Below are 26,521 nucleotides of genomic sequence, written 5' to 3' on the forward strand. Positions count from 1 at the left end.
GGAGCCTTAAAGGGTCTGAAGAGATGGCATGTGACCTTTAGGAATATTTTAGATCTGCTTTCCTCTGAAGAAGAATTATTTAACCCTGTGTGGATATATCATCATGAGTCCCTCACTGTTCTCTTTATGAATCTCAAAATGTATGTGGCGTTGGCTTCTTTCAGCATAATTGACTGTTGACCAGACCAAGTTTTTTAATGGAAGCTGGGGACAGAAAACTGGATTGAAGATAGCTATCTGTCTAGGTTACCAGGCTTTCTGGTTTTGGGTTTTTTGGGTTTTTTTTGTGAATATTTTGATAATATTAACTTGTTTCATTTATAATTTTGCAAGTCACATCTCTGTTTTTTCAAGCTTTATGGTGTTTTTACCACTGTTTCAAAGATAGTGTTGGTGTTTTTTCAAATGAGATTTTTTTATAACAGAGGTCTTAATTCGCAGAGGTACTGCTTAGTAACATTGTCGTTTACAACTAAGCGGTAGAAGTCAGAAATTCTTCAATACACATCGATCAAAACAATTACCAGTCTTTTAGAATACCTACCCAGACAAACAAATGGCTCAAAAATAAATTCAGATCATGAAAAATGTCTTAAAGCACATGATGACAATAGAAATCAATATCTAATTAACCCTGAGCAATGCAGTGTTAAAAAAATGGCTACCTAGCAAACTATAATTGGCAGCAAAACAAAAAGAAATATAAGCAAGTACTTGATGCATATGAATAGTTGAAAGAAATTTAAAAGGAACAAAATATGTCATCATACACAAAGTTTGTTAAAAATAATTAGATTAACAATCTACCAGATATTTGATAAAAAGAAGAGTTAAAGATTCAAAAGCAATGAAGAAGCTGACTACAGTAATGGGAGAATTGCTAAGAATTCCTTAAAGTACTCCAGCTATACCTTCTGATAGAGAAGAAATGTAATCTTCATTACTCATAGGATAGCTAAAGAAGTTAAAAGTCTCTGTCTTTTCCAGTAGTGCCACTGTAAAACTAATAGTTTCAAATATAGATAGCACCTAGTTGAATTTTCAGTGTTATCAGACTACATCAAATTGCATAGATCAGCTCTGATGTGATAAAACATAAAGAAATTAAATGCATCATCATTCATACGGTTTAAACCTTTTGCGGTCTAGTCCTCGCTTATTGTTATGTCATTTTTAAACAATACCCTGGCAGACCAAATCAGACTTCAGATTTTTACAGACCTAATATAGACTCCAACGTAGGAAGCTCACCTGCATCCATAGCCACTGCAAAAGGAAGGCTCAGGAGTTTAACTTTGATGTGCTGAATTGTTCTTTAAAGCATCCCCCAGACAACCAAGTATAACACAGGTTTCCTAAGAGAGGCAGCTAAGTTGTATGTCAGTAGCTATGGCATACAAATATCTTTACCCTTTTTCACTAAAGCCTGAATTTAACTAACTCGAAGTGGCTTTCCAAGGTGATCTTTATTCTGAAGTTTCTTTCTTATCCCATAGAACACAAATCTCCATTTTCCTAAAGGAAGAGAAATCTTCAGTCATAAATGTTGCTGAAATGAGTCCTGCATACAAGAATTTACCTTAATTGGTGCAGAAATTTCAGCCTTAGTTCTCAAGTTCATAAGATAAATTGTGGAAGGAAAAACTCATTTAGGGAAAATGCATAGCATAAGACTGGTACATCAAAACAACTCCCAAGCTAAAGTTTTTCAGAATACAGTCAAGACCACCTCTAATACTGTTAGGCTTCATCTCATTTCCTCTCTTGTTAGAAATATGTCACAGAGTCTCACACTGATATTTAAAAACCTAAATGCCAATTCAGATACTTTCATGGATAGTTTTCCCATTTATTCTTTTGTCATCACTATCCTTTTACACTACAACCTTTCTTCCTTCTAAAAAAAAAAGAAAAAAAAATCCTCCCCTCAGCATATGTTTTTTCAGACATAGCAATTTCCATAATTTCCTTACTCTTAACCACCCAAGTTTTTTCTTCTCTCTCCAATATCATTGTCCTATGTAAAAGAAAAAAAAATGTTTAATGTATTGCGATACCTTAATTGTCTTCAGTCCTGATTTAATCATTTGTGCAATGCTTGCAGTCCTTACACTTCTGTTTACATATTTCTTACATTTCTATGCATTTATACTTTTGGTATAAAGTTTTTGGTCTCTTTTTTATATGCCGTAGGCAGATTAAAATGTTACTTTTGATTACTTTTCTACTATTTCTCTTCTTTATGACTTCTAGACTGCAGTTTTCTATGTTGGTCAACTTTTTTTTGACTCCTCATGAGATCTCTTCTCACTGTGAGTTAAGCATATGCTTATTATAAATCTCTATCTAGCAGAAAAAATACCTGCTATGGGAAGTCAGGATGTGTTAAAAGATACATGGTAAGGTGCTTCTAAATTCCATGGAGAAGCAATAATGTGATCATATTATGAAGATCAGTATCCTATCCTGCAGGGAGGTGACATTTTAATAAGTAACAGAAGTTTTTGCACTTAACACATTTATAATTCTTTTAGAAGTGGCCTGCGAAGCCAAAAATGGAGAAGCAGAGGCTCACCTTGGGACAGGGAATAGCTGACATTATACAGGACAGCCAACAACAAATTAGGAAAATTTTGGTGAGATTGCCCACCCTAAAAATAAGATTTTTATTTATGTACCTTGCTGAGTAGTTATTGCACCAGCTTAAATCAAATGTCCCACTATTCCAGCGGTCACCCTCAAAGTGGGCAAATATGGCTGCCCAAGAAAGGGTGTAAGAATTGGTTAACAATATATGGTATTTCCTCTTAAATATTTCCTTCATCACCAATCAGCTGCAATACACTTACTCTCTGAACTATAGGTAGCCAGTAGGCTTTTATTAATCTTCTGTGTATACTTGTTGCATACACTTGTACAGTTTCCCTTGAAGCAATATAAACTTTTAGTATATACAACACATTGTGGCAAAGAATTCCCTGTCTTAAGTATACATCGTTTAGCTTGCCCCTACCCATGCCACAATACCCAAGTTCACTTTAAATCTGAAATTCTGATCCAAGTGATTTTCCAAGGATCCTAAAAAGTTTTTTAAAGGGTCTATGGGTTTTGATTATTGGTCCTGAGGGCATCACTTTATCCATGTTGCTGGCTGTCAGATTACAACCATTATGCCTTGACAAGAAAATAATTTGTATTTTTAATAGGATATGTGCTCTTCACGCCGTGAGTGCTCCTCTATGAGTCATGGTAACATGCATCAAATGCATGCTGATCTGCAGAACAAAGTTGTATTTACCCCACGTACACCACAGCACTGAACTGCACAGGCTCCTCAAACTCACTTCCCCTTCCACATAGCTCAGCACAGTATTTTAAAGTGTATAGTCCAGCCTGTGTTCTCCATTTATTTTGCCAGGTTCCTAGGGTATGGGAAACAGCTAAAACTTCACTACAGTGATAACACTACATCAGTGAGTGGTGAGCAGTTCCTAAGGCTGGAGAAAGACTTCTTGAGCATTTCCCAGGCCAGATGCTTGGGAGAACTTTTGGCCATTGTTCACTAAAAGCACTCATATTATTATCTTCTAACACAACAAAAGGGAAACAAATCCTAAAGAACAGTCCCTCTGACTGATAAAAATGTCAGGTGTTGCAGTCTTTCACGTACTTTGTAAAATGTCTAACAGTAAAATTAGTTGTCCACTCTAACTCACTGTCGCTCACTGTCTTATATTGGGCTGGTTTATTTCAGACACAAAAGCATCAGCACTGTGATTTGTCTTCCTTTTTTTATTGCACTAAATTATACCCAAATATAATTTAGGCAAAGCTTCATTTTTTTCTTTCTTTTTTTTTTGTTATCCATATAGAACGGCTCCCACAAAGCAGACAAGCACAGTTAACTAAAATGGAAAATTCTTATCAGTTTAGCCAAAGCTCAAGTCTTTATTAGCAAGGCATGCAGGCCTTTAGATAATCTGGCTGTGGAGTTTCTGCCATTATAGTCACTATCTGAGCAGCTTTATGCCAGTTCACTTCTTTCAGGTATTTTAAGCTTTGCAAAATAAGAGTTAACATGATCATGGTACCACTTCTTCAGATACCAGTATATGATATTTCCTATTCTTATTCCCTATATTAACTCAAATAATATATCAGAACTGGGCAATATTTACCAGGAACCAGCTATGTCTTAGACTTCTGACCTGTAAAATTTTTCAATTCCAGATGTCAGTCCTTTCAGTTGGCAGAAGCCATAAATAGAAAGCTATTTTCAATAGCTAAGTAAGTATCTTTGTAAGTGTTAGAGAATGTGGCAATGTCTTTTTGCCCTAGTCTGGGAGTTTGGTGACTATTAGATGCCAACATTTAAGACTGCAGCTTAGGAAGCTGATTCAGCACACTTAAATGAACATACCTGAACATATTTTCTAAAGCTTAGTTAACCTAAACCCTGTAGTATCTAAACTCCTTAGATAACCATAAAGCCCTCCAGATGCCAAAACTTAGGCACTCTACATGTTCATTAATACCTTGCTGGAGAATTAGGTACCTCCTAACTTACCCCATTGCCACCCAGAATTTAGACAATGGAGAAGGCAGCAACTACTGTTTGCCTAACAGCGTTTGTATCTGCTGCCATGATGCTGGTCTCAGGGACAGGCCTTTCTCAGAGGGACATCAAAGTCTTGAGGAGGGAGAAGATCAGAGGGCAGAAGCTGGAGAATGAGTGGTCACAATGAAGTTGCCTGTTAATCAGCCCTCTCTGTCACACTAGGAAGGGCTATTTTTTGTGTAAAACTGTATGTCAGAGCCTTGCAAAATAGTGAACATGTTTCAAAGTATTTTGGGGAAATATTTCTCAAGTATAACTGGTTGTTGTTCCCCCCTCCCCTCCCATGAAACAGGAATAAGAGGAAATTAATTAATAAAAAAATAAGCTATACCTGTGAAAAGATCTGAAGTTCTGCATATCAAAAAAACACAGATTTAGACACATTTGCCTAAGTAATTTTACCCACATGAATAAACTCTTCTAGAATTAATGTTAACTTTCTTTGATGGTAGAAATATAAATATTGTTTTTTTTCACAACTCATGCAGGTAAATTATATGAAGCCAGCTTGCAAGAGTTGATAAAAGTCATTAGCACTTTGCACTGTGTCTGCTGCTTCCATGTATTGTAGCCACACGTTTTTAAGCACAAATAATTCTAAAATCACTGGCTAACTGAAATGACCTGAATAATGGCAGAGTCAATAGTGTATGTGGAATAACTGCTCAATTTAGCATGCGTTTCTATTTAAGCTCCTCAATCAATAAAATATCTGTGATTAAAAAAAAAAAATCTACCTCAGAGGTAATGAAAATAGAAGGTCCTACTAGGGGCATTTAGATTTGCATTTTTAGGCGTCACCAAGAAATTTTGCTTGTGCAATATTACTGAAACACACTATTTGCCATCTTTCAGCTCATTGTATTTGTTCATGGTACTTCAAAGAAAAATAAAAAAGACCCTCAAAGTCTGCACTCAGAAGCATATAACATTGTCAGTAGGTATGGACTTGCCTCAACTATCAGCTTAATTTGGCTTAGGTATTACATTGAGATTCATTTAATATAAAAGTCTAAATGTCAGCTGTACGCCCTCCCCAGTTAGTGGGGAAAGAGATGGGATCTTCAAAGGACAGTTCAACCAAATTTTCTCAGGACAGATTCAGCTCCCTGTGAAGATGCCTGTCTTTTTCCATTGACTATAGAGGAAGCCTGAACAGCTGGCTTAAACTACATGACCAGCTTGGCAAATTTTAGTTAGGAAAGATAACAACCATTCCAGGTACAGGCACTGACTGAGGGTCATCATTGCATGTCCTGTCCCGTTAGCCCTTTACTCCAGCAGTAATTACACTGGCATTATATTGGTACTGGTCAGAATGAGGGAGGAGAATGGGATATGGGCTGAAGTATTTAAAAATTATTGCAGAGGAGTCCCTGGGAAAGCTCTGATTTTTTACAGTTCAGTGGCAATTCTTGCCAGATCCTTCCAGAAGCAATGCAGTTATGCTGTCCATAACCCTGCTCTGCATCTAAACAGCACATTTCAACCCCTGGGTGATAACAATAGCAGATGCTTATTATATTTAATTATTAACCATCAGCTCTTTGAACTTACCACCTTAGTCTCTCAGCACCTGCATGATGGATGGCAAAATTCCTGTAATTTCAACTTCCATCAGTCAGTAAGTAAAAGGTGAGCATCTGCTAGTGCTCACCAGTCCCTCAGGATATATATGACTATCATTATGATTGTTCCTAATGGTGTTTTACACAAAATGAGTTAGGGTGAAAAAGGCATGCTAGGTTATTTTACACATATACAATGTCAAAGTATTTATTGCCCTGCATATGGCAACTTTTAAATATAAATAGATAAAACCAGTAGAATATTTATTATTACATTTAATATTTATGCAGTGACATAAATTTACAGGTACTTTTAAATGCTTCTGCATTTTAGACCTGATCAAAACCTCTAGTTAAAGAAAGGAAGGAAAGGTAAGGAAGCTGTCGGGAAGCTGTAACTTTACCCTCCATTGTTATTTCCATACTTAAAGTTACGTCCACATCACAAAGTGAAGAAGATAATCTTTGAAACAATAAACAAGGCAGGTTCTCATAATGCCATAAAAAAGATGGTAAGTTCTGCTCAGAGGCGGGGCTTTCTAACTGAAACACAGGACCTACAAACACGGGTATGTTGCCTTCAGGACTCGGGCTGCTAATATACCTGTACTGGCATCTAACACACACGTGCTGCCTCAATGCATGTCTTTGGGTCACAACACCTGTAGCCTCCTTCATTGTGCCACAAAGAGGAGTCTGGAACATGCTTACACCAGCAGCCAAAGAGCCTCTCCCAGCCATCAACTTCTACTGAGCTCAGCCACAGGGGAAATTTGACTCTTACGTGCAATGCATTAACAACTTCATCATTTAAAATCTGATTTTCTCTCAAAGCATTTTCATAAATTAGGCCAGAATAATGAAGCAGTTAGCATCAGAGTCCCCTGGGAAGCTTTCAAGGCATCTACTGCCATGAACTCTCCAAGGCTACCCCCCTAAAGAGATCTCATTGCTGAGAGAATATCATACTCCCTTGCCTCATACATGATGGGAAAATTATCTAGAAAGTCTCATTACTTACGTCTTCCAGGACTTGGTAATGAAGCTTGGAATTCATGTGACTCCAGTGCAAAATGGCAATGTAATGGCATACTGGTATGGCAAAGCAAGGTTCCAGAAATCTGGTGAGTTGTGAAAAGCCACCCATCATGTCTGATAAAATAGGAATAAAATTGTCACTTAAAATTTGAACAGTAACCTTGGAATATTCCACATAAGCCACTGCTGGGTATAGAACGGAACTGTGTAGTCTGTCCCTCATGCATAGCTGGCATACAGGCAGATGTACAAACACACAGACACACAGATCAAAGCTGAAGGTAAATTTCTGGTATGAAAAAAAATAGGAAAACAATTTCCCAGTCTTGTTCCTCTTCTAGTAGGGATATAAATGCATGAAACCTCTGTGATTGCCCACCAGACATGCAGATATGTAGAATCTGTATTGAAAATTCATTATTGGTGAAGAACAGATCTTAATTTTTTAAACAGTTCAGTAAGAATATTGTTAAATGCATGGATATTTATGGAAAAACTGATTTTTACATTCACCAGAGTATGAAAAAAGTATTTTTCTTATTTCTTAATTGGTAATTATAATAAGTGGTACAACTGCTTATGGCTTGTTATATCCATCATAACAAAAGAAAAAAAAAAAACAAACAAAAACAAATTCAGAAAATGAGAAAGCATATGTGTTCTTCAAGTCCTAAGAAGATATTTGGAAACCAGTTAATAAAAGCTGGGACTCAGGTAAGGTCCTTCTTCAGAAAGGAAAAAGGACATCTCTGTATTTGACAGATTCTTACTTTCCCTGTTTTTTTATGCCAGTTTCTTCCAGCAATTTCAGGAAGAGTTGAATAAGACACCAATGGAGTTCTCCTGTCCTATTCAAGGACACCTCAGTGAGACAGAGGGCCTTTTGCAGATAATACTCCTGGGGCATCCCTGGCCACAAAATTTCTGTTTTGTGTCTTGATAAATGCAAATTTCTTCATCTCTAACAAGTTCTTTCTCCAGCTGCTGAAAGAAGAAAAGAGGATGCTTGAAAGCCTTTGTTGGCCTTATAGAAGGTCCCTACTAGTAACAAAATTAAATTTATGACAATGTTTCAGATTATGACGTAGTCTTTCAGAAGTAATTTGAGGGTCATGTCCATTTTTTCTATGGATATCCGGGGCAAGTCAGGCAATTAAAATAATGATTGCAACACAATAGTAAAACTATATCAGAGATCCTCTGGATAAGTGGTAAATTTATTTTTTCAGATATAACTTCTGAAACTTCAAAAAGGTTCTCATGTGCTCTCATCAGTATACAACATATTGCAGCCTACTTTGAAAATCCCTTGTAAAAGTACATATACTGGAAAACCCCTGTCAAACTTATGTGCAATATGATAAAGCCATCCAATTCTTATTTTTTTTTAAAAAACAATAGAAGTGATACTGAGATTTTTCTCAAATCCATTTTGATCTTTGTTAGCTTAAAATCAAAAGAGAAAAAATGTTTTCTTCTTCTGCAGTATTTCAGTCACTCTTTGTCTTGCTCTGTACATACAAAGCTGAATGCAAGTGTTTGCTTTTTGTTCTATAATGCGGTCCGTGTGTTTTAGAACCCTGAATGTGGGAGTTTTCAGAACGTTCTGATTTTCTAATTTCATTTCTTCTGTGTTGCTCAGTTCTCTAAGGATCCCCGAGCAATCCAAACATAATCACATAAGTGACAGCAAATCTAAATTTTTTCATAGTGCAGTTTATGCTGGTAAATATCTCAGACTAAGCAAGGTTATATAGATAGATTTGCAGTTTAAAATGTAATAGATATTTTTTTTACAGTGTCTGACCGCATGATTTAAAATGATCATTTTTTTCAGCAGTTTTTCTATCCATCTTTCCCTGCTAATGCTAAGTCAAAGAGTTCAGACTGTTTAATTGAAAATGGAGTGACAAGTCTTTACACCCTGATTGAAAACCAAGAAAAGTCAATGGGAAGACATCCATTGACTTCACTTAACTTTAGAAAGCTGTACCGAAAGCTTGATGTATATTCAAAGCATAATTATTAACATAATTTAAAATTCTTTCCCAACTCCTAATATCACACAATCTAAGCTAGACATAGAAATGGAAAGTTTCAGCCCTTCTTGGCTAAGAAACTAATCTTATTTTCCTTTGGTTTTGCTAACCTTATTTTTAGAAATGTAATTGTGTTACGGCAGGAAACATTTGCCTCTATTAAAAATAAAATCTCTCAGAGTTATTAAAAGTAGCAACAGAGAGTAGCACACTAACACTGGGGGCCTGATGCAAGAATTGAAATGAGGTCCTTTTCCAGGCAGCTGCCATACCTGCTTCAGCTTTCCCACAGTCAGTAGCCCGGGATCATCCCTGCAATTATACTGCCAACCCATTCAGTAGCTCATTGCTGAACTGCAGAACACCCAACACTTATTTGCAATATCTGCATTCCGGATGTAAAAGAGAAACAGAGCAGTGGCCCTAATTGTTTGTGATCGTTCTGGTGTGCAGCAGCTGCCTGAAGCATTAACTTATGGCTACATCTGCATCTTACCTGTGCTATTTGTCCTCAAAATCAGCTCTTAGGGACTTGCAGTTAATGCTTCCCGAACAGAAATAGCTGGGGTTTTTTAACACAAATTCATGGTCTGCTTACTTGATGCATAGACAAATCGCCACTCTGGTGGGAGGGCCCATTTGATCCCAGAATAAAACACCTCCTCTGGGTGCTGGGCTCATAGGAGACAGCTCTGCTCCAGGGGGTCACAGTTTCACTTTGGGGTCTCTGCTTCTACATGATGTTGGACACCTGCATAATGACAATCCCCCCAATCACTATTAAAAGTGTTTTTTATAGCCAGATCTCATCACAGGCCACCCATCAAATCAGTTGAGACTATCACAATATGCCTTTCCAGCAATTCCAGGTATCATTTGCCTATTAGTTGTTACCTATGGCCTGCACCCAAGTTCCTTACAGCAGTTGTGTCATCCTGTTTGCTATGGCTTATCATACTCAGGCCCTGTCTCTGTTGCACTTGGTTCTTGGCCATGGAAAGGCTGTGATAATCATGTGTCAGGCCACCATCTACCCATCCTGCCTACTCACATGTATACATCCATAAGAGAAATATTGCAATGGTTCCCACTTTGACCAACAGCTAGTACATCCAGTAGCCAATTCCTGAAGCTTTGCAAAAAAATATTTAGTCATTGAATTAGAAAGGTATTCAAAACCTGGCTTATTATTATTCTTTTCTGACCTTTGCCAAATTAGAAAGAAATATTTTTTGCTCAGTAATTGCAGTCTTTGCACTCAAATTTGTACCCCCATTCACTTTTGTGTGAAGCAGAAACAGTTGATCATACTGCCAATACCCTGAACTGTTCTGAGTGACATGACTGATATAAGAATAAATTCATATTGACCCTTAAGAGTCTCTCTAGATAGCTGCACAATCCATGTCCAGTAGATTAAAGAGACCTACCCTACCCTGCTTTTTTAGTACGGGTTACCACCTTTGTTAATGACAGTTAAAGCTAATATACATCTATAATTTGGAGTGGTTTAGGAAATAGCGTATGTTTGCCATTGTTATGACTTCTATGGACACAGTAGCTTCTGATAAAAAAAAAAAAAAAAAAAAGACGGTATATTTGAGGGTAATAACCTCTTTATCATTTCATCAGCAGCCACCTGAAGGCACCGTTCAAGGTAAAGAAGTCATCCAGAAAAACTTTTTAGTTTTCTAGTTTACTTAAAATAAATGCAACTGGTCTTCATGCTTGAATATTTTACTTACTTTATGTATTCTACTAAATTACATCTGAAGACTATTGAAGTCTGAAGAATCTTTGAGGAAAGGTTCTTCTTCAATGCATGCTACACTTTTCTTTCTGTACTCCTATAAGCCCAGGTAGCCTGGAAAACGTAACTTCTGTACAAAGATTTATCAGGCCTTGAAAAATAGTATTTTCTTTTTCAGAGCCAGACAGCACAGGTGGGAATAAGTTCTGTAAAGAATGACTACTTCATGGGTTTAATAATGACAAATAGAAATTTCATCTCAAGGATAAAAAAATCAGTTTTAGTTTGAAATCAGTCCAAGTTAATATTTACAACTTCTGAGCGAACCTCAAAAGACTTGAAGTTCCAGAAATTACATTTATTTTCAAAAATATTACATTTTAGAAATCAAGATTTTGCTTGAGTGAGGCATGCATAAACTCAAACCATGGAGCTGCAATGCTAGCAAGAACTTCTTGTGGTTTAACCCCAACCAGCAGCTAAGTAATATGCAGCCGCTCACTCACCTCCCTGCTGGTGGGATGGAGGGGAGAATCAGACAAAAGGTAAAACCCATGGCTTGAGATAAGAACAGTTTAATAATTGAAATAAGGTAAAAAATGATGATGATGATGATTGTAATTGTAATGTAAAGGGAGATAACTAAGAAAACAGTCCCCTGCTGGCAAGGCATGAGAAGCTGAAAAGTCCTTGACTTAATATAAACGCTACTTAGCAACAAGTAAAAACATCAGTGTGTTATCAACATTATCCTCATACATAATCCAAAATACAGCACTATACCAGCTACTAGGAAGAAAATTAACTCTATCCCAGCTGAAACCAGGACAGAATTCTAGGGACTGTCTCACGGAGAGACTTACTGGCAATATTCTATCTTTAGGTAGCTCACATAGTCACTATAGCACTTAAAGACCAAATGCCTAGCCCTGGACCAGCCTTCATTCTTTACATTTCTTGTTCAAATCCAGCTGAAGAATTTAAAGCCAAAAGGAAAAATAAGATCATCTAGTCAACTGCAGCATATCAAAGTCCATTTGATATACAGTATTTGTTCTTATATTGACTGTAATAATTTGAATTTGGCTAAAATCAGATTTCTGTCTCAAATGTATCTTCTAGAAAATGTAAGTCTTAATTTAATGACATCTACAGATGCTTGGCAATTTCCTCCCATGATTAATCACTTTCTCTGTGCTTTACTTCTCTTTAGCATCTGCCTGGTGCTAGCTATCAGCCACTGGTTCTTGTTAGGTATCTCCTTCCTGAACGCCATATTTTCTCCCTTTGAAGAGCTTTATCCACTGCAGTTAAGTGCATCCTCTATTTTTTCTGTGATAAATCAATAAGTGCAAGCTCTTTAAGTCTAAACAGTGGGGAGTTCTCCAGTTTTCAAATCAATTCTGTGGGTCTTCCTAAGCCCTTGCTAGTTTTTCAAGCTGTCTAGAAGCATCCAGCCTTAGCTTCCTCAGTGCATGTGAGCTATCTATTAGTCATCTGCTCATACATCTTGGAACCATATCAGAACTTTTTACCACAGCACTGCTCTTGGGAATTGGAAAATTATATTCTACTCCAAGATCATCACTTCCCAAGACTCACCTCCACTTTTTGTCCTCCAAGATTTAATTTTAAAAACAAATTTCTGCATTTGTCAGGTTCAATGTAATAACAACGTGCCCAGTTTACCAGCCAAGCTAGAGTGACCTGCTCGTACCATTATTTCTCATCCCACTCTTCCCTGTACCATTAATTCTAATGCAGTAGTATACCACTTCCAAAAAGATATTTCACACTGACAATTGTTTTTTTCTGACCTGTTAGTAATCTAGTTTAAATTTGTTATTGACACTATATACTACTGCAGAATTCTTTAATTAGGTACAAGGAGGTGTTCATTTACCCACATTTTCAGTCTGAAGATCTATATTAACCACTTTCAAACACAGTTATAATATTATAGCATGAATGAATTCACTTTGATAAGACCTATTATCTAAAGAACCAATGTTGACTACCATTAATTATGTCTTTAGTTTTAAATACTTTATGAAGTGAAACCTGCTTCATCTTTTCCATTATTTTTCTGCACCTGGGTGACACATTAATTTTACATTCACACAGTATCAACAATCTCAGATATTCGGAATCTTCCAAGGACTCCTATATTTAATAAATATTAATACTATCAGCCCAGAGGTATCCTTAGAAGTGCAGACACCTTTAAAGTATTCTTTTGCAAATTACCTCATTCTGCTACATTATACTTGTTTATTTGCAAATACTCCTTATGTCTTCTGTCTCCCTACTAATAATTTTGTCATTTCCTGTTAAGAATAGGATATGTTTGTTTCTTCTGGAATAATTACTTTCCTTTTCTACTGTTGCTGCAGTCCCTGTGTTCCTAATACTAATTTTAAACTTTGGCTGTGATTTCATAAAAGCAATCCATTTCTTCCATGTCTTTAGGTTCTCTCATTAATTTTCTCTATAAATTTCCACTTTTTTCCCCTTAATATCCTTCCTTCTGGACAACAGTTTCTGCAAAGAATACACAGAGGTTATATAGATATAAATATATGCTCTCACATTCAGCAAAGATAATTGGTGTAATGAAAGGAAGTAACAATCACTTTGCAGGACCAGTTGTGTGTGCTCCCAGCTGGGAGTAATTATCAGTGATGGGAGAAAAGGTGTAGAGACAAGAAGAAATATTTCTCTTCTTCATCCTTTTCCTTCATATGCAGACTCTCCTTTGAGTCCAGGAGATAACTTCCCATGGTACTAGTTTCCTCTGGGGTTTTGAATCTTTCAGGTCACAGTAAACCTAAAGTACCTTCTCTTTCCTTCTTCATCAAGAGACTGGCATCTTCCTTTGCCTGAATATAAACCAATTCTTACTGGACTTTCCAAGCTGAAATTTTCTGAATATGAAAAACAAATAAAGTGCTTAGTTTTAGGCCATACCTTTTACGGCACAAAAACATTCTACGAGACTTCAGAAGCCTGATAGGACACTTACACAAAAAGCCTGCAGTTTACATACATGGATAAATTACCAACCTTTGTTTTCATCTGTATGCACCTGAAATCTAGTCCAAACCCCTCAGAGTATGCCCGTTATATCAGGGTACTTTTGTTTTCCTTCTTAATTGGAAATCAATTAATTGGAAGTAATAAGAGTTAAATTCTGTGTAAGCATCTTTTAGGAACAATCAGTGTTTTCAAAGCAGTCCACTGCTAGCAGAACTATGATAAAAGAATTTAAACATCTGCAAATATCCTACCGTCTTTGATTTGCTGGGGGTGTGGGGGGTGTGGGGAGGGTGGTAAAAAGAATGGATGTTTTCCTCATTCAACAGACGCTGAGGATAATAGTAATAACACGTTTTATTGCATTTCATGATTTTTGCTTGTGAATGTTGTCCCTTCTGTGTTCAAGAGTTCAAGAATCACCACATGCTTCTGAATAAATATTCACTTTGTCTAGAATGGGTACATAAATTTGTCCTCTATGACATCTGCCTAAATACTGGTCTAACATACTAGATTTGAGGATTGAAGATCACTGGGGAAAGTCTTGCCTAAAATGCAAAAGTGCTAAAACACTTACAAAGTAAAAAGAATCATAACTTGATGTCTTCATGATGTTATATAAAATTACGTGTTGATAATACTTTATAGTAACTATATTAGAATATTCTGACTCTATGTGCATAACTCAGTACTAGAATATGACTGATAAACTCTAGGCACAAAACCATCCTAATTTATTCTTGCCATTTGCTACTGTTGCTCAGTGCCTGCCTGTCACATCCATCCTGGCTTCAAGAGGTTAACAAAAAAAGTCAGAGATATGTTGGACACAGCAAATTCAGAACATCACCACAATATCTCATCTGTGGGGATGTCACAGCAGTGTGGAACACAGGGTGAAATATGTATAACACAGAGTAAGAAAGCCTTCATATACCACCCCTGAATTTAGAAAACTGAAGTATCTTACTAATAAACAGACTTGAAGCAATGCAGCTATAACATTTTGCATGTCTGTGACTGTTCAAGCGCTTCTCAAATGAGCATTCTGTAAATGTTATCCCCAGTCTGAGACTATAGGATGTCGGAATATTATAGTGCCTGTATTTAAATTTAATAGTGTGGGGTTTTTTAATTACTCTGCATTGGGACTGGGAAACAATTACAGTTCCATTTAGTGAATTTCCTCCTTAGATAGCATTACAGTCGAGTACGGAAGCCTCAAGGTATTTTGACATAGATGTAGTTCCAAGGTTTTGTGACATCTAGTCTTAGCATTTCATTAACACTGACTGGATTTAGATATAAACTTTGGTGGAAATATCATTGAGCTCCAGAGATGACTTGCCATTTGCTAAGAAAATTTTCTTATATAATACAAAAAACCATTTTATATACAAATAGAAACTATTTCACAAAAATATTTCTGTGCAACATGAAGCAATGGCTTCACTTCAGCAGCTCCACTTGCAACAAGTGAGTTAATTAATGTCTTTTTGAACTCCTATTAGGTGTTCAAAAGAGTGTCATGTTGAAAAAGTCAGTAACACACTTGAACCAAAAGTACTAGGATAAGCCTTCCCTTTCCAAGGCCCAGTTAGACAGAAGTCTTTCAGTGGAGCTGTGGAACAGAGGGAAGTTCTCACGTGGCACTGGACTTCAAACTCCAGGTGCAATTCCTCCTATTTCTTCCCCATAGATGACCTCTGTCAAGGCTTTTATTCACTGCCTTCTCCTCCAGTTGAGATAATTTTTGAGTGTTGGAATACAAGAGAGAAAGGTATCTGTCCAACTGTAATAATATTTAAATGAACACTTATTTTTCTGATTTAATGAACACAATAAAAAAAGATAATTTGCTAATTACTAGAGTACAATTTCCATCATCAACTTCCATGTTGCAGTGTGCGGGAGTTTACAGAGGACTTAAAAGTTCTTCCCAGATTTTTTTTATGGGAATTCTTTCAGCCAACCATGAGAAAGATAATAATTTGTGTAGTTTTACCTCCTGTCACCTAGTTGCCCACCTTTGATTGCAATTCCTTATACTTTTATGTCTTATAAAAACTGTAAGCATCTTGGGCCACAAATAAGTCTGTTTAATTTGTCTATAAAGCACCATTCTTTCCTGAGGCATTGAATGTATAATATATAATAATTTATAAAGCAAGTTTTTGCAAGTCAGAGGGCTTGACTTAAAATGAAAACAAAGTTAAAAAGACCTTCTTCCTTCAAGCCAAGCTGGTCTTAGAGGCAAAGGTGATACATTTTTTGTCTGTAACTATTCTGTATGAGAACTCTGTCCCCTAGCAAAGTACTTCCTCCATAGACAGGGAAGCTGGACACACCATCTGAACTTATACTGAGCTTTATGTACACTCTGTAGAGCACAATTAGGCTACCTAGGCCAGTAAGTGCATACTTCAAAGCAATATCTAAAACTAAAATATAGTCACAATTACATTCCGGGGGGGTTGGGGGTGGGGTAGCAAAAAAAAACCAACAAACCCAAAACATACCCCACAGAAACAGAAACAACAGAATGGTACCAAATCTTTTTGCTTACTTTTGCTAGAAGAAATAGTTACACAGTTAATGTGATATCTATTAAACACTAATCAAGTACTTATTTATCAATCTTATGTTCAAAACAGTCTGGTAAAATACATTTACTCAGCACTGCATCCACACTACCATGCTTCTCTCAAACTTTCTTCCCGTTCTTCCGACTATATTTCATCAGACAACTTTTTCTTTTTTTAAAGCATGACAAGGAAAAGTTCCCATATTTCCATTCAAAAAGCACTAGATTTGTTGCAGAGACCATGTGTACAGTTCATGCCCAAAAGCTCCCACGTATCCAGAAAGCATGTCCCATAGAACTGATGAGTCATGGGAAGGGGCCATTTGTCCTGGATTTTCGGACACTCAATAGCCTAGTCAGAGCTATAAATTTTGATTGTAAGTACTTTAGGGCAAAAATCTGTCATTTTAATTTGTTGAGAAAGCACCATTCTTTCCTAAGGCAAGGTGTGAATAATACATGACAATTTAAAAAGGAGATGTTTGCTACTGTTACTGCTCCTGCAAAACCTCTAGATTCTCAGACAAATGCCTGAAGTACTTTTAATGCACTCAGGCTGTATTTTTGGGTGCAAGAAGAGGACACTATCTAAAATTCAGGCTTATGAAAAACTAAATATTCAGTGTTACCAACTAAAAATTCAGTCTCAGGTTATTTGGTGCTCTAATGTCATGGCTTGGATAGGCAAAGAATTGCAGCTTTCCCTTTAATTTCTTAACAAGTGCCTAAATCCTATTGAAAGCAAGGGGTCATATGTCTAATTGCTTTCATAGATTCAGAAATAATCATCCCAGTTGCAAAGACAACCTGAAAATAACCCCCAACTTCCAAAAGCAAAGAAACTAAAAGCATTAGGGGAAATACCGCAAAAAACCTAAGAAACCCAAGCCATAGAAAACAAAACATACCAAATTAATCCATTTTTTTAAAAAATAGCATATTGGTTTGTCAAATTTCTTCAATTTTCATATCTCTTAAGTAACCATTACCCCATTACTTTAAAATACATTGCCAAAATGGGCCATGAACATGGCATGTTGTTGAAATTTTCATAATGCATCAATGATGATGCTGTAACTTGTAGATATTGGTAGAAATTTGTTACTAGAACATTGTGTCTCTAAGGGTCTGTATATGTGTGCCTTCTAGAACATTGCTTTTTTTTTTAAATTGAGCTATTAATGATTATTATTATATTAATGAATAATTAATAACTATTGATTATATGAATATAATGTGGAATTGCAGAATAAGGAGTAGTGCATGTTGGAATATGTATAAAAATAGACACAAACAGACCCCAGAATGAGTGGAAAGAAACCATGAGCATCATTCTCCTCCTGGGAAACAGGAGGAAGAAACCTCCACAATTAATCTGATTCTCCTGGTGAAGAACTTTGAATACTGATTGCTCACCATGAAAGCTTCTTGTTGTTGTGGAGCACAGGAAGCACACACCAAAGAGGTATTTACTAGGAAATTTGTGTATATCATTTTTACCTGTATTACTACAGTAACGGTCATAGTAATGGGATAGTTCAGATTGTGTGTGCTAAAACCATTGCACTTTGATAATGAATCTTTGGTTAAACTATTAAAGTTTTAAGTTAAATTATGACTTCATATAGACAGTGTGATTTTTTAGCCCAAATAAACAGTGCAGGTGTTTGGATTGGCTCTAAATATGGGTAGACCACTGTTCACCTCTGTTTATGAACAGTCCCTATTTTCATTATAAACCTTTGGAAAGGATTGGATATCTTGTGTAATGCCTGGGGGTTACAATATTCTGAGAGCTGGAAATATCAGTATTTGTATGAAATACATAAGAATAAAGAATTAGGATCCATTTCATGAAATGACTTCTTCATTTAACTTTACTTTAGGAGTGGGCTGTCAGACATCCATTTTTTGCATGTTCGGATCAAGCCCTTTGTAAAACAGCCATCTAATCACTAAGAGATAATAAATTCATTGTTCCAAGACAAATGAAAATGGTGCTTCATTCGCTTAAAACAGTTCTCCAGAGGAGAGCCCCAAAAGACTGAGCTTCCAGAGGAAAAGAGATGTCTGTGGATAAAAAGCCGATATATTTCCAGTTATACCTGCATGCACTCTCGACCCAGATCGGCAATGAACTGAAACAAACAGGTTGTTAGAACTGAGGATTGAAAAGCATCCTTACTTTTAGGTAAGATGTTAAGTATGGGAAGGTTATAGCAACTGTATGTTACTATTCTGCCTTCAACAACAGCAATAAAAAAGTGTTACATGGTATTTTTTTATTCAAGACAACACATAGGAAGGTCCTTGTTGAAGCTGTAGTTGACAGCAGCAGCAAAAAAAAACAGAGGAGCAAGGCTGAATGTACCAACCCATTAAATAAAGTTCAAATCACTCTCCCTGAGTTAAATAATGGAGTCTCTGAGTTGGACCAAAAGGCACTTTGCAAGAGATGGCACACCTGCCCACCAACACAACTCACTGTCACAGCTAGCAAAATATGGAAAGAGAAAGCAATGTGGCAAATGAACCTGCAGGGTACTGGATAACACCGGTAGGCTCACAGCCAGGTTAGCAGACTGTTGCTGAAGTCACAGTCAGGGAAATTTTTTTAATAATCATTCCTAGTGATACATTTCTGACGTGTGTTATTAAGATTCTTCTCTCTTTATTAATTATTTCCCTGCTTCATGTGAAGATTCAAAAATTGTGATTGCACAAACAAGGAAAATGTCTAAGGTAGGTGTTTGGTATTCCCGGACAGACACTTGAGGATGGTTAGTTGTTTGTAAGTCAGAAACCTTGTTAATAGCAGATGGATTACAGTCTGAGTGTATTCCATCATGCTGTAAGCTAATACAAAAGTTTATATTTCAATTTCACAATTGTAGCAGTAAATTATTTTAATATTCTTATTAAAATTCTGTATTTTCATATCTATATAACTAACTGGAAAGTTCTGCTTTCTGATTCAAACTGTCTATGCTGGGTCTCAGCCCAAAGGTGAATATTTTTAATTTATTTTCTTTTTGGTAAATGTGAGCAAAATCAGCTCATTTCCTTTACCTGTGCAAGAATTTAAAAATGTTGTGTATAAAGAAGTTAGATATTTTATGGATGCAGAATGCATTGGAACTTTAAAAGCTGAAACTTACCAGGCTGATACAAAGGATTAGTCTCCAGGCCAATTTGCAAAATGAAATATTAACAAAATAAGAGTAAAAATTAAATAATTTTTTTTTAAAAAAAAGTACTAAAACCAATTATACATCGTCTTACTTAGCTACTTGTTGCAAATTCATTTATTAATTCTGACTTTGCCAATTAGCTTATAATTATATTGCTATTTATCTATATTCAGAAGCACATGTATGACACTGATCTTGCATAGCAGTACAGGTCTGCTCGGTATGTCCTTTCATCGAAGTATTTTCTGGTTCATAAATACAGCAAAGTATCTTCCTAAGTAAATGCTGAATTCCAGCAATACTGTTAGTGTTCTAACTTCAATTATCTTTCTTCCTTGAGAAAAGCAAATCTGAGGTTTGGAAGGTTTTGCATCCCTCAGAGTGTTTTAGCAGATACTTCTGGGCATCACTGTGGCCTTTTTGTCACATGTAGAATTTTTAAATTCCACCACAACACTGGGATCAGAAAACTGCACAAATCTAAAAATAAAATATTATTTGATAGTACAGGTAGAAAATTAGCTTCTTATTCAAATGGGAAAGTGAGGATTTAAAAGACAAGATTCTCACCGTATTCCCTAAACACAGAATCCAGTTACAGATCAGAGCAGTAGCATCTGAAATCCAGAGATTCTTTTGTAGCCACTGGAGGATTAAAGTTTGATACCTAGAGTTAAAACAGATGAATAACTGCAGAGAACACGTTGTCCAAGAACAACATGGGCACAGACTTGGCCAACAACACACTGGATGTTTGTGGCCCACAAAAGTCTGACCAAGGTTTCCCTCACTTTAGCCAAAGGACTTACTCATCCCTTTTCTTTCACCTACTGCCCTAAACACTGGCTCCTTCTCCAGCTCTCCAAGATGCCCGCACAGACTGCTGTTTCTACCCCAGAAGATTTACACTAACCGTGGCTTCAGGCAGGTGGACCTTCCTATCCCTGTGAAGATGGTGTTCTCACCTGCTCTTCTCTTTCATTACACTTTCTGTCTTTCTGAAACAGATTGTCCCCTAAAGGTTTGCCACAGATAGTGGTCTTCTGTGCAGAGGTCCTGTGCATGCTGGGCTGTTTCTTGAGTAATATCCAGTGTATGCACTATGAAAGATGTAAGGCTACCGTTCTTAAAAACACCGTCAATGAATATGTGTACACGCAGAAATTTTCTTGCCTGCAATGTACACTTTCTCCCTGACACATAATTTAAGATCTGTCCTTTTATCTTTTACAGGTCTTTACAGGTCTGAGTGAACAAATTTACTAGGTCACAAGGACAAGCATCATGGGATAAAGTGAACTGTCCAACCACATGTGCATTTAGACAGATATGAACAAGGGAACAAGTTTTATGCTCAGAGAAGTCACCAGAAAATCCTATATTCTTAAGTCAACATTGCAAAAAAAGTTTTAGATGCTGCTAAAAATCATCTATTTTTTCCAAAAGTGTCTCGCCTCACAATCATCTGTTAATTCGGTTTTGAATGTCTTCATTTCATTTACATAACCAGGCCTTGTCACACTGTGAAGTTACCTAAAATAGTTATTATGTCTTTGGGCAAAAAAAAGGCAGACAGCAGCAGAAAGAAAAGACTGTGAGCATTTAGATGTCCTACTGAGACAGAGATTATATGTCTGGTTTCCTAAATATCCAAAGTGAGACTAGACTAAAGCAGTGGTGTTTTGAGACCTTCCTAATTTTGCCTGATGCCTTCCAACTTACTTGCTCGATATCAACACTGTTTACTCCAGTGGGTTAATTTCACTCACTGTCACCATTCTTGGCGGAAGTAGGCTGAACCATTCACATTCTTGGCTCTAATTCTGACTTCATGATTTTTCCAAGGTTATGCATTATAATCACTTTCAATAGTGGATTTTAATTTTGTGTGCCTTGATTTCATGTTGTTCATTAAAGGGTCTGCAGGCAGAAGCATGAAGTTTGGCCTGTCTATAATTTTATAGCTATATATTACACACACATACAATACAAATAATAAAAAGATATTAATACTTTAGAAAAAGCTGGGTTTAGTTATTCTCTTTTCCTGGAGGTGAACTATGTCTAATAGGTCTTGCTCTTCTCAAAAATGTATTGTAAGACTTAATTAATGTTTTCAAAGTACTTTAAGATACTTGTATTATTAAATGTCCTGCTAGTCCCCTTCTCTTAGTGACTCAATACTGCCAGAAGCTGCATCTTCTGCCAATTGCCAACAGGCAGCAGCCAAAACAGCAGTGGCAGACACAGAACCTGCACCGGGAAAGCTGGAACAAGGGCAGTTATTGAAGTAAATAGTCCAAGCAAGGAACAGGAACGGGAAGAAGACAAAACTGAGGGCAAGGGAGAAGCTAAGCCCATCCTCTATCCTCTTTCACCCTACAGATGGACTTTTTCTATACCACCTTTCTTCTCTTGCTTTCCCTATTTCTCTGAAATATATTGGGACATTTTAATTCCTTTCCTTCCACCTTCTTCCTCAGAGTGCTATCAAGGGCCCTTTTTGGGAGTTGAGTAGAATGCTATTACTTAGATTCACTGGCATTTAAATCCCAGCTTTGCCACTTGCTTACTGGAGGGGCTCTTTCTTTTTCCTAGTCTGTCTTCAAAGCTCACCAAAGTCATTGACAGTCTACCCCTAGATTATGGAAGATTAGGCCTCTGTGGACTCTGTGGCATTGCTAAAATGAATTCAACAGTGTCTATAGAACCCTCTGGAAAAAAAAAATAGAAATAGATTGCTATCCAAGGAGAAACTGGCACTACTATTTCCTGGAGAGCTGATTGCACATTTGTTTTTTTTTGTCACCAAACTAGGCAAGCAACTGCAATGCCAGTGCAGGGCGCTGTGCCAGTCCCAGGGCAGCAGAGGAAGAGTTATGATCTCATTTCAGTTAACAGAATTTAGAATTTGTTTCATCAAAAGTACCTTGACAAAGGCATTACTGTTTATGGACCACTGATTACATGTCCCACAGTAGACAAGACAGGTAGTAAAGTAAGACAGGGCTTATCCCTCAGCACATACTAATGAGGCTGTTCTGTCTGCAGCTCCCTGTGGCCAGATGCTGTACTTGGATGGAGTCCCACTGGGATTCTTTGTGGGTGCAGTCGCAAACAGTCAGCTGCAAAATCACAGTTTAACTATTGCCTTTATCAGACAAAGCCAGGAAGGAGTATTAAAGGTAAATGATACATTCCTTTACTGGGGAAGGATTCCACATCCCACTCTAACCTGTAAATACAGTAGCATATTACTGTGTTAGCTTTTGCCTAAACCCTAAACATTCAACACTTCTGGGTACAGGTTGGGTGTGTTCAACTACCTAAAAAACCCACAATTTGAAACAGCTACTAAGATTGCAACATTTCAGAGACCATGCCCACATACTCATAGCATCAACAGGCAGCACAGCAGTGCCCCAGATCTATCTTAGCCAATGGACTTCACTCCTATAAAGGTAACATTGCTTCTCTCTGCAAAACAGACACTAGCACTGCATTAAACTGCTGCCACTCCTTGAAGCGTCTCAAAGACTGTCAGGAAGCAGACTGGCAATGACTGCTGCCTGCCCATTTGCCCAGGAAAGTGAGCAGCATGGGTTCCCCTGCAGGTTTAGACTTGTCTGGAGAAAGGACAAGTGATCGTTACCTCCTCTAAACGCTGCAAACATTATAGCATGGATTACTCAGTCTCAGCAGACTTCAAAAAGCCTTTGTCATCCATCAGAAGCAGCTTCATCCTTCCCCACGTGCCAAGCAGTGCCGTTGTTTTGTAATGAACAGCTTCCATCAGAGCGCACAATTTCTCATCCTGTCTGACTCGGCTGATCATTCTTGTAATTAAGTCTCTTTTGATTCTCTTTGGCAGCACACCATCTGCACAAGAAGGCACACCTGGAAAGCAGTTTTCCTCAGGTTTTGCTATCCTTGATTAAACTCTGTTTTAAAGCAGAGAACCTTAATCAAAAGAATTGCCTGACTAGAGGTAGCTGCGCCTGTGTCACTTTTGTCACAGATTCCCTCTGAAGACTGCAGGATTTGGATTTGCATAACAATTTCCAAAAATGGGTCCACCATGGAGGGGTAATATTTTCAGAGGATTTAGCTTCTAAGAAAAAAATCCAATGGAATGAATTAAAGAGAAAAATAATAGGGTACAAAAGATATGTAATAGGTTTCAGTAGTAATTACTATAAATTCCTATAGAAATTACTGGAAAAATATTTTTTTTTTTAGTATTCTTTTATAACTCATAAGAAACTAATTCCTGAGTGAGTTCAAGAATATGTAAAAGGAAATATTTATCTTCTAATGAAAAGCAAGTTTAAAGTGATGCTACCCCCATAATATCAGGAATCAGAGGCCAGGTCAGTGCGGTACCTCATATGAGGCACAAAGCAGCCAGGCAGCATGAGATATAAAAGAGAGAGATGCTTTATATTCAGCTGTCTTTGATGGTGAGGTAAGGATCGACAAAAATTTTAGATTGCTGATTCTGTGTTGAATCAAATGCCAAAAGAAAGATCCATGTGAACTCAGATACACGTATGAAAACACACATGCATACATTTCTCCAAACAGGTTCCAGTGCTTTCTTCCTGTCCATTCTCAAACAAAACTGCACCTCACTGCCAGACTAACATCAAGCCCCATGCTGGTTCTCCTAGCTTATTACAGGTCTTTAATGGCTTCTGGTAGAGTGTAACAAAGCTCTGAGTCCCTGAACCTGTTAATAAAATGACAAGCTGCTTCCTGTCTCTGATCCCCCATCATGACCTCTGCACTGTGTAGAAAAGACAAGAAACTTTCTTTTTGTCACGCGAAAACTTTTTCCCTGGTCATTTACAGTACCCAAAAGCAACTAGATAGAAAGGTTGAGATAGGAGCCAACAAGTATAAAAACAAAGACTTGGGGGGAAAAAAAGGTACAGTTTCTGAAGTGAGAAAATTACACTGAAAGTGTAGTTTTCTAAGTTTGCAAATAGTTGGTGCCAACCAGCCTGAGCTGCTTAACAGCAGTGATACAGCTTTAAAAAGCAATGATAAAAACCCACTTCATTTACTAAATAATACACTTTTTTTTTACCTATTATGAAAGGCTGCTGCATATCACATAGATATCAAGGCAAGCCACCTAATGGCCTAATTTCAGACCCCACTGCTGTAATGTTTAGTGCATGGGATACAAATTACAATGGATTCAAAACAGTGGTACATTTTAAAAAGGAATAGTACTGAAATGTAAATTTACTAGCTTCTGAAGTATGTGTGTGAATTTTCATAAGATGTCTGCTAAGAACTGGCAAGAATCTGTAGCACTGATAGCTTGGGCTGGGCAAGGCTTAGAAATAAAAGTAAGCACCTGAGAGACTTGTCACATTCTCAGGAGGAGTTATGCTATTTACATGGTTTGTAGTTCACATTTACAGCAGTGTGGGTTGCTCTTTATTTCTCCTACTTTGCATCCTTTCACTGCAGTTGTCTGTTCATTCAGCAAACACGTTTCAACTGAAGCTTCCTTGACCTGATTTATATCTCAGAAAATGCACCTGTAACAAGTGCAACTGAACACTCAACTCCCACTTTTATCTCTGACACTATCCTTTTCTTCACCCCTTCCTGGCCAAGTCTCAATAAATTCTTTCCCTTGCTAAGCTCACATAAGCAGAATGACATGCTTACTAATAAATGGCTTTTTCTAGTAGCTTGTTCCTGTAGAAAAGAATGAAGTAACTACAGAATGATCTGCTTACTAATAAATAGTTTTTCCTAATATCTTCCTTCTGTAGACAAAAAGGAAATAAATATGGATCCACTGCTTTCACCAGACTCGCACAGCTATTCTTTTTGTTAGGACCTACACAAGCTGGACTTAGTTTTGCCATTTGTCACTGCTTCGCTCTCACCAAAACCATCAAACTGGCATTTCTAGTACCACATCTTCTAAACCTGCCATAAAACGGGGCAGTACTCAGAACACCAGTTCCTTCTCTGTGGTACCCACTGCGGTGTAAACAACTGTGCAATGATGCTAGGAAAACATGTGGCAGGCACGTCTATTAGCCAAAGGTAACAGAACAGGTTTTGTGTGCCTCTGGCTGTTGCAAATCTTTCATGCAAAATTGTTTAAAGACTTTAAGCTGTATAAAGAACATCTTTTCATTTGGTTTACTTGCTGTAACAGGAATGCTTATAAATAGCTATCTGGGGCTCTTTGTTTGCATACATTGCTAACTAGCAACTGTGAAAATCGTCTTGTATACATCAGACTTTGATATAAATAATAGAGCCACACAGGCATCAGCTTCCGTGAAGGCCTTTCACATGAAAAAAGCTGTTAAAAAGGCCATCTCCTGTGGGTTGTTCTAGAATGTATTCTCCGTTCTCCCCAACAGAAGGCTTCAGCCAACATGGGACACAGTTATGACTGGGCCTTGTAATCAGAGGATACCTTCTTTACCCATGTAACAGCTATTTTTCCTAACAAAGTACAGTGATTCTGGCCAAGAGACCATCATACTTCAAGGAGGCAGTGATTCACATCACAGTTAACCTGAGCAAGTGCAGATCTGTGCTGTGCTGCACATCCAGCATCAGGCTGTGCTGTGTTGCTCAAACCTTTTGGCCACAGGACGATCTCCGCCAGTTATTCACAACAGAGGAGCCTGCAGGCAGCTCCCGCTCAGCACCTGCA

The sequence above is a fragment of the Falco cherrug genome, chromosome 4 (assembly GCF_023634085.1).
Source record: "Falco cherrug isolate bFalChe1 chromosome 4, bFalChe1.pri, whole genome shotgun sequence".
Classification (NCBI taxonomy): Eukaryota; Metazoa; Chordata; class Aves; order Falconiformes; family Falconidae; genus Falco; species Falco cherrug.